The sequence below is a fragment of the Crocuta crocuta genome, unplaced genomic scaffold, assembly GCF_008692635.1.
Source record: "Crocuta crocuta isolate KB4526 unplaced genomic scaffold, BGI_CrCroc_1.0 scaffold84, whole genome shotgun sequence".
Classification (NCBI taxonomy): Eukaryota; Metazoa; Chordata; class Mammalia; order Carnivora; family Hyaenidae; genus Crocuta; species Crocuta crocuta.
Genome location: NW_027530213.1, coordinates 4,085,001 through 4,093,666, shown reverse-complemented (window position 1 = coordinate 4,093,666; position 8,666 = coordinate 4,085,001). Strand labels below are relative to the sequence as shown.

Genomic DNA, 8,666 nt, shown 5'->3' with positions numbered 1-8,666 from the left:
TGTCTTTCTCTGTCTGACTTATTTCACTTAGCACAGTCTACTCTAGCTCCATCCACATTGTTGCAAATTGCAACATTTAGTTTCTTTTTGATGGCTGAGTAATATTCAATTGTATGTATATACCACATCTTTTTTTCCATCCATCCTTCCATGGACACTTAGGTTGCTTCCATATCTTGGCTATTGTAAATAAGGCTGCAATTAACATGGGGGCGCCATATCGTTTTGAGTTAGTGTTTTTATTTTCTTGGGATGAATATTCAAAAGTCAAATTGCTGGTAGTTCTGTTTTGGATTTTTTGAAGAACCTCCATACTGTTTTCCACCGTGACTGCATGATTCATCTTTTCCATAAATTAACAATTCACTTCTGCTTTCCTTTCTCAGACCCACCTTGCATCTTTGGGCTGGGGAGAATCAAGTGTACTAAGAAGAACACATCTATTTAGGCAATGTTTCTGTGCACACCTGTGAGATTTCTGAGGCCGTCAGAGCTCGAGGTCTCGAGAGGCAGGAAGAACCATCAGCCTCCATGTCGTCTGCGCCATCCTCCACACACACATGGTCCACCACGGCTGACATGGGGTGCATGGCAGTTTGTACAGCAAGCAGAAAGCAGGGGAGAGGTGTATGGAAAGAAACAATGAGGGTGGTAGATCTAGATTAGCCTAGACCAGTAGGAACCACATGCACACCACAGAAGTCATTTTAAAAAGCCACCTTAAAAAGATAAAAGGAAACAGGTGAAATTGATTTTACAGGCTTATTCTATGTAACATCCAGCATCATTATAAAAATTATTTATGAGACATTTTAGCTAACCCTTTTTCTTATGAAGTCCTTGAAATCTGTGTGTGTTTTATAGCTACGGCCTATCTCAATTTGCACTATCCACATTGTACGTGATCAGATTTCACACTTCATGTGGCTGACGCTTACCATCCTGGACGGCACAGATGTAGATCAGTAAAACCCAGGCCATTTGTTCTCTTGGTTTCTATGGCGGGAAAAGGAAGGATCATCATCCATCTGGACATTAAGGGGGCTGATAGGCGCACTGGAACAGAAATGAGATAGAAGAGCAAACTATATTAAAGAGGAACAAAGAGCTGACGGGAGCAGCATAGAAAAGGAAATAAGATGTAGAAACACTTCATTCTTTGCATTTGTCTGCAGTGTAAGCCTGGCACCAGGTTTTTTGTTGTTTTTTTTTGTTTTGTTTTGTTTTTTAAGTAAACTCCAAGCCCACCATGGGGGTTGAACTCACAATCCTGCGATCAAGAGTCACATGCTCTATCAACTGAGCCAGCCAGGCTCCCCCACAGTGCCAAGCTCTGAAGACCTATCATCCCATGGAGTTCTTGGAACACAGACTTTGTCATCTGAGGAAACTGAGGCCCAGGGCACAGCTCCAGCTCACAGCTAGGAACTCATGATGATAGGATTCAAACTCACTCTTTTTTTGTTTGTTTGTTTGTTTTTAGTGTTTATTTTTGAAACAGAGAGAAACAGAACATGAGCAGGGGAGGGGCAGAGAGAGAGGGAGACACAGAATCTGAAACAGGCTCCAGGCTCCGAACTTTCGTTACAGAGCCCGATACAAGGCTCGAAATCACGAACCACGAGATCATGACCTGAGCTGAAGTCAGACGCTTAACCAACTGAGCCCCCTAGGCGCCCCTCAAACTCACTCTTATGTGACTGCAGTATAGCCCCTAAAATTTCGGTAATGTTCCACGAACATCAATTATGTTTGGGCCAAGGTGGAAAATTTTCTACTGGAAAGATTTATGCTTAAGTTAACATGAACCCAAAAGCCATTTGTTCTGCGTAATTTTCATCCCAATATCAACTGGAAAAATTAGGTAGGATGACCTCCTCATTATAACAAGAGGCCAGCAAGGCATCACTCATAGGCAACTGTGGGCATCTCTTTAGATAAAAGGCCCCTTTTTATTCTTCAGAATGGAAATATCTATATTGTTTTGTTTTAAGGAAGCATGCATTCATTATACAATGTCCAAAGACATAAAAAGAAGAGCCTCTGTAATTCTTCTCCCCTCTATAAGAATAGCTATAGATGGTTGTGCATAATTAGAATAAAAAGAATTCACATGTGTACCTGCCTTTGTCACTATGCATCACCTCTCAGATCTGTGTTTCCATGGCAACAGCCTTCCCAAGCAGTTTATCTTTTTTTTTCCCCTAAGGTTTGTAGAGTGTTCCATCAATGAATGGACCCCAGCAGAACAATTCCCCTTTGACAAGCATGCAGGTTGTTTTCAGTGTCATGTTATATAAACAACGCTGCAATGAGCCTTTCCCAAATATCCACACATCTCCATGTTTCCCAAAGTATTTCATCAGGACAAATTTTTACAGCAGGGTTTAAAACACCAGTGTCACCATGCATGGTATGCTGGGCCACACACAATGAGGGTAAAAAATGCACTTCAAAGGGGCGCCTGGCTGGCTCAGTCGGTTAAGCATCCGACTTTGGCTCAAGTCATGATCTCGCCTTTCATGAGTTCGAGCCCCATGTCAGGCTCTGTGCTGACAGCTCAGAGCCTGGAGGTCACTTCAAATTCTGTGTCTCCCTCTCTCTCTACCCGTCCCCTGCTCATGTTCTGTCTCTCGAAAATGAATAAACATTTTAAAAATTTTTTAAAAATCCACATCACAGTAATGATACAACCTGAATTTTTGGCTTTTGTCTGTGACCACCATTGGGTCCCCCACCCCCATCCCAGGCCTCGTTGAAGTGCCCCGCTTGACTCTACACCTGGAGAGTATGACATGGACTTATAGGCCATCCTGAAGCTTCTTCCACATTCTTCTCACTTTCCCTATGCCCATCTTATGAGATGTCAACAGCCCAGGATCCCATGCTGATGACCCAACTCCCATCTCTGGTACTGCAAGCCTCTGAACTGATGGAGGAATGGCAGAGTCATTCCCCAGATCTGTCACATACAGTCCAAGCTCAGCACTTCTCTGGATCCTGCGGTCCCTGTTCCTATACCAGAGCATAGGCAAGGCTGGAAGTTTCCAGGACCCTCGCTCTAGGGCACGATTTATTATTCTAGACTGGACTGAAAAGTCTTCTGGCTCTTATCTTTGGATGGGTTCTCTCCTAGGGGGCTCCTCAGGCTCCAGACCACTAGACTTCTGGCTCAGGTGCTTATAGGCTCTGGAAATGCCAAACCCATCAAAATTCTGAAGTGAGGAGGCTTAGGTTCTTGCTGTGTCTCCACCCCAGGCTGTTGATCCTCAATGTCTTGGGAGGCCACTCGGAGATTTTGTGGGAGGACTATTGTGGTGCCCCCCCCCATAAAGGAGACTGATGAGGTTGGGAAGACTGGAGGAGACAACTCAGAGTGGGGTTCACGTGCACTTAAGAATGTTGGAGTATCAGAGCTGGAGGGGACTGGAGTGCATGTATTAGTCAGTGTTGCTGCAGTAACAAGCATCCCTGAATTCTCAGGGACTACAACAGCAAAAACATCTTCCTCACTATGTAATTGGGGTCCACTGTGCGGTGGTGGCCCTGCTCCACCCATCTCTTCACTCCAGGATACCATCTCAAGAAGCAGCACTGTCCTGCTTGGAAGGGAGGGAAAAAAGCTGGAGAGGTGGTGGGAGCTTTGCCACGGCTTCCTAGACAGAGCTTTTCCTCACACATGACTTAAGTCCATGCACTCATGTTCCGTTGGCCAAAGCAAACCCCACGGAGAAGCCCCAAGCAATGGGGCAGGGGCGACTACTACCTTCACGGGGAGGAGAGAGTGAATAATTGTGAACACCAACTCTAGGTACCACACACGGCACATCTGTGATACACCTGGAGAAACTGAGACCCGGTGAGGGAAAGTGGCTTGACCAAGGGCCATACACCAGAACAAAGACTAGCCCCAGATCTCTTGGCAACCAACCCAGTGCTCTTAATCCTTCCCCCGGGCTTCCCAAAATGTGTTCCAAGAGATATTATTGAGGATCTGTGTTATAGGACACCTCAGAGCCTCTGATGATGCCACTGAGATTTATGGCTTTGCACACCGAGGAAGTGGGCTCCGGCCTTTTCCAACCTCTTTGACCACAAAAGCCACAGAACCAGCTAAGGAACAGCCTGTGGCGCTGGCCCTCCTGGGAACACACTTTGGGAAACCGAGCGGCACCACACCAGCCAATCACATAGACTCTAACTCACCATTGGGAACGTGAAACTTGAAGTTTTATGTTGCTATAAGGAATGTTTTAAAATAACACAACCTTCATATAAATTCTTTGCAGCTTAGAAATAGACACAGCTTTCATTTTTAGAAAGTTCACATTACTTTGTGAGGCCATCATTAATTTTGATTATTTTTTCCATTTCCATTTCTTTTTCAGTTGCAGCCGAAAATGCTATAAATGCAATGAAACAGATATTCATAAAGTCTTGGGTGCATGAATCATGGGGATCTGGAAAGTGTGCTTGCCTCTCTGCTGTGAGCCTTTTCCTCCTTTTTCCTTTGACAAAGACAACAAATGTTACATATCATGTCTCCACCATAAAAATATGTTTTAACACAACAAAAACCTATGCTCTGGTATGATCACGGCAACACATCATGTCGTGCTCAAGACGTCTCAAAGGATCACACGTGGCCTCTGCTTGGGGCCACGGAGCTATCGGAAAAAGGCTACAAAGATTAAATCATCTCTGATCGTTAGGGTATTTTTTTCTACGACGATTCTTTTGATCTGTAACATATGTTAAATTAAAATACGCTTTATACAGGTTTTTACCCCAAACCCTTCAAAAAGTAAGGTTCTATTCAAATGGCTCAAAAATAAAGCTGTGAACGTACTCCAGTCACCCTTTACCAGAATTTTCTGACATGCTGGAATAGATCATAAGCAGGCAAGGAGGGGTAGTGCCTTCTCCAGGGCTCTCAGGCAGGCAGCCCCCCAGATGACCAGCTCCTGGGTTGGAAAGGGCTGAGTCCTCTCAGGACTGTGCCTCCACGTCACTGCACAGACCCCGGGGAAAGGCTCCCTGCACCGGGTGGTGCAGAGCAGTCCTTTATAGCTCCCTACAATTCCCATCTTTTGCAGAAGGGTGAAATGAGCCGAATCCCTCTTTTCGATGATCATCCCTTCAAATATTTCAAGACCGGTCCCTTCTCCCAATCCTTCTCTCAAACACTTGCTGCTCCTGGGCTGACCTGGCATGGATGTTTCTGAGGCCCTTCAGCTGCCGGAGATGGATCTTGGCCTAAAGGAGCCCCATGGATCTGTAATACCAATACTAGCAGCTGCTGCCCGGGAGTGGGGACGAGTGGAGGGCAGGTGACGTCAGAGCCTCATGTGGCTGGAGGATGTTGTCTCCTTTGTTACATCATGTGTCATCACAACTGCGTCCCCACATCACCATGATGTGGGCTTTCCTTTTTTTAAATGTTTTTTGATGTTTGTTTATTTTTGAGAGAGAGAGAGACAGAGCACGTGAGTGGGGGAGGGGCAGAGAGAGAGACACAGAGAATCCCAAGCAGGCTCCATGCTGTGAGTGCAGAGCCCAATGCAGGGCTCGATCTCACAAACTGTGAGATCATGACCTGAGTTGAAATCAAGAGTCAGATGCTTATCTGAATGAGGTACCCAGGTGCCCCCATGATGTGATCTCTCTACCCAGGGCCACACACTAAGAATTTAGGCCTATTTGTTGCTGCAGTTACCCTGATTAATAGACCACCAGTGTGTGTGTGTGTATGCACGTGCGCGTGTGTGTTAAATATTATGTATTATATTTTATATACACGTACCACACAAGTCACATTCATAGATTTGCATAATACTATTACCGTTCCAGGATGAAGTGGTTTGTCATTTTTATTAGTTGTCTACACTAAATCCAAGATTTTAGGTTGTTTTCCAGACAGCACTGAAAATATGCTTAAAATTTAAATCTTTTAGATATGGTGTCAAAAGAAAAGCTTAGCCACATTCCTGTTTGACCAGATCGCAGACTCCTGCAGATGACACAGGGGTGTCTTTCCTCCTCAGTGTCGCCTTCATATCCCTTCCAGCGCTGCTTCTGTGACAGGTTGAGAGAAAGAATAAAAAGAGGTTGGAGAAGAGAGTCGATCCGCCCTCCCTGGGCTCTGCCTGGGTAGGTTCTGGGGAGCCTGGAGAGTTTTATTCTGTGAGCCCAGAGGCCTGCCATTCCCACCTCCACACCTGAGTGACCTGGGGGCCTTTGCTCACTGCTGGGGTCTGTCCACCTCCTGGCCTCGTAGAGAAACAGTGAGCCATTGTTTGGGGGAGGAAGAGAACATTTTAATGAGTGCGCACACACCCTCAGCCTCCTGTGCTCAGTTTCATCCTTGAGAGCGATACGCAGTTGTGCTGGGGACCCACGGAGCCCACACACCTCAGGCCAGGCTCCCTCCCCCACCCGCGCCCCCACTGCTGTAGGCACCGCCAGCAGATCCCAGGTGCACCATCCTCCTGAAATCGGGCTCTACTGGGCAGGACAGCAGGGTGTGTTGAAGGCAGCGAGCATAAGCCCCTTGCTTTTTCTCACTGCTGGAAGGGAATCAGCCACAGTCAGCCAGCCACTTAACTCACTTGCTGGAAATCACAAAATGCTGAAATACCGTTCAGATCATCGTCATGGGTGCAGCTTTGTCAGGAGAACCCTGAACCGCCTCTAAGCACGAGCGAATGTTGCAGCTCTTATAAAACTCAACCTCCTGCAGATGCCTGTTTAGTGTGTGTTAGAAAGCCAGGCTCGACTCTGAGGATAATGCAACCCACATGTGGAACTGCTTGCTTCACTTACTTACAGAAATATCTCAGGTAGCAAGTATTTTCTTACTGCCCTGTTAGAAAAATACTCACTGAGCACACACTGTTTGCTTTATGCCCCCTTTGCTGTTAACAAAACAGAGTGGATGTGCTGGGTGGGAGGAGGGTTTGTGACACCCTGGGCATCGCCTTGGAATGGGTGGGGGGCGGCTCAAGGTCAATAACCGATAACCCTGCCAGCATCCACTTGGACCAGCCCAGGATGAAGCTTCTGAGGTAATAACACACATGTGTGTGGGGAGGTTCTGAAGCTTCACTCCTGAGGAATGCTTTGTGCAGCTCAGGACACCCCCACCATCTCCCCGGCCACGCCACCGTCTCAGGTCCCCAATGGATTTATGCCCCATCCCTCCGTGGCACTTGCGTATGAGGAAAGCGCCGATCTGGACCCCATTAGTTAGGCCCTGAAAGATGTGCTCCAGTATGTTCGTGTTTATGGTTATGCCCTTAGATTTAATTGAGGTCATTACAAGAAGCAGCTGGATGAAGATTGCTTCTGCATTTGGGCTAAAATCATTGTCAAGGGCAGGCTTCATTTTGCTACCCAGAATCCCAGGGGAAGACCCAAAAAAGATTTTTTAAGGATATAGTGCCATGCACAGGGGCAAGGGGAAACCCTTTCAAGACTGCTGGCTCCTCTCTTCCTAATAATGAATGTTATGCAGGCCAGTGACTGCTAGGAAGTTTAGAGCCAAACTCAAGGAGAAGTCACAGTAATGACTTGGGCTTTGTTCCCTCTATCTGCTTCCTTCTCCTTTGCATGGTCTTGGCTTTTCTGTCTCATTAACATTGCCATATATATGGTTTGTTTCCAAGCCTTTTGGGAAAGAGAGGGAATATAAATAACTACTGCTAGATCTAGATAACCTCCATAAACAAAGCTCTTTTGGAGCATGACAGTTTATTACTATCTCTTTGCAGTGCTCGCAATGTTTTCTTGCTTAGAGTTCTTGAAGGTTTAAAATATACCGGATTTTTTCTTTATTGAACTCCTTTGTGTGGTATAGAAAATATAGACAGTAATTTCTTTTTTTTTATTTTTTATTGCAGTGTAATTGACCTATAATGTTATGTTAGTTTCAGATGCACCACATGGTGATTTGACAATTCTATGCCTTCAGCTATGCTCGCCGTACTAGGTGTGTTCCTATCTGTCACCATACAGAGTTATTACAATGTTATTGACAGTATTCCCCATGCTGTACTTTTCATCCCTGTGACTTATTTATTTTAGAACTGAAAGTTTAGACCTTTTAATCCCCTTCACCTATTTTATTCATCCCCCCCCAACCCCTCACCTCTGAAAACCACCAATTTATTCTTTGTGTTTGTGATGCTGTGTCTGTTTTTGTTTGTTTGCTCATTTGTTTTGTTTTTTAGATTCCAATGTAAGTGAAATCCTATGGTATTTGTCTTTCCCTGATTTATTTCCCTTAGTGAAATACCCTCTAGGTCCATCCATGTTGTCACAAATGGAAGATCCCATTCTTTTTTATGACTAATATGCCACAATGAATATACCACATCTTCTTTATCCATTTATCTACTGATGGACACTTAGTTGACTTCCATATCTTGGCTATTAAGTAAATAATGCTGCAATAAATATAAACATGCATATATCTTTTTGAATGTTTTCATTTTCTTTGGTAAATACACAGTAGTGGAAATATTGGGTTGTATATTTCTATTTTTAACTTTTTCAGGAATCTCCATAATATTTTCCACAGTGGCTACACCAATTTACATTCCCACTGACAGTGCTCAAGGATTCCCTTTTCTCAACATCCTTGCCAACACTTGTTACTTCTTATCTTT

At 45.0% G+C, this 8,666-nt stretch overlaps 1 long non-coding RNA gene across 1 annotated transcript; it reads right to left on the bottom strand.

The window, feature by feature from the left end:
• Positions 1 to 223: 223 nt before the first annotated feature.
• LOC144232571 (uncharacterized) lies at positions 224 to 5,332 on the bottom strand. Its single transcript, XR_013335453.1, has 3 exons — positions 5,207 to 5,332; positions 939 to 1,056; positions 224 to 719 (listed from the first exon to the last, which is right to left on the bottom strand). It is a non-coding gene; the product is annotated as an uncharacterized LOC144232571 (long non-coding RNA).
• Positions 5,333 to 8,666: the final 3,334 nt, after the last annotated feature.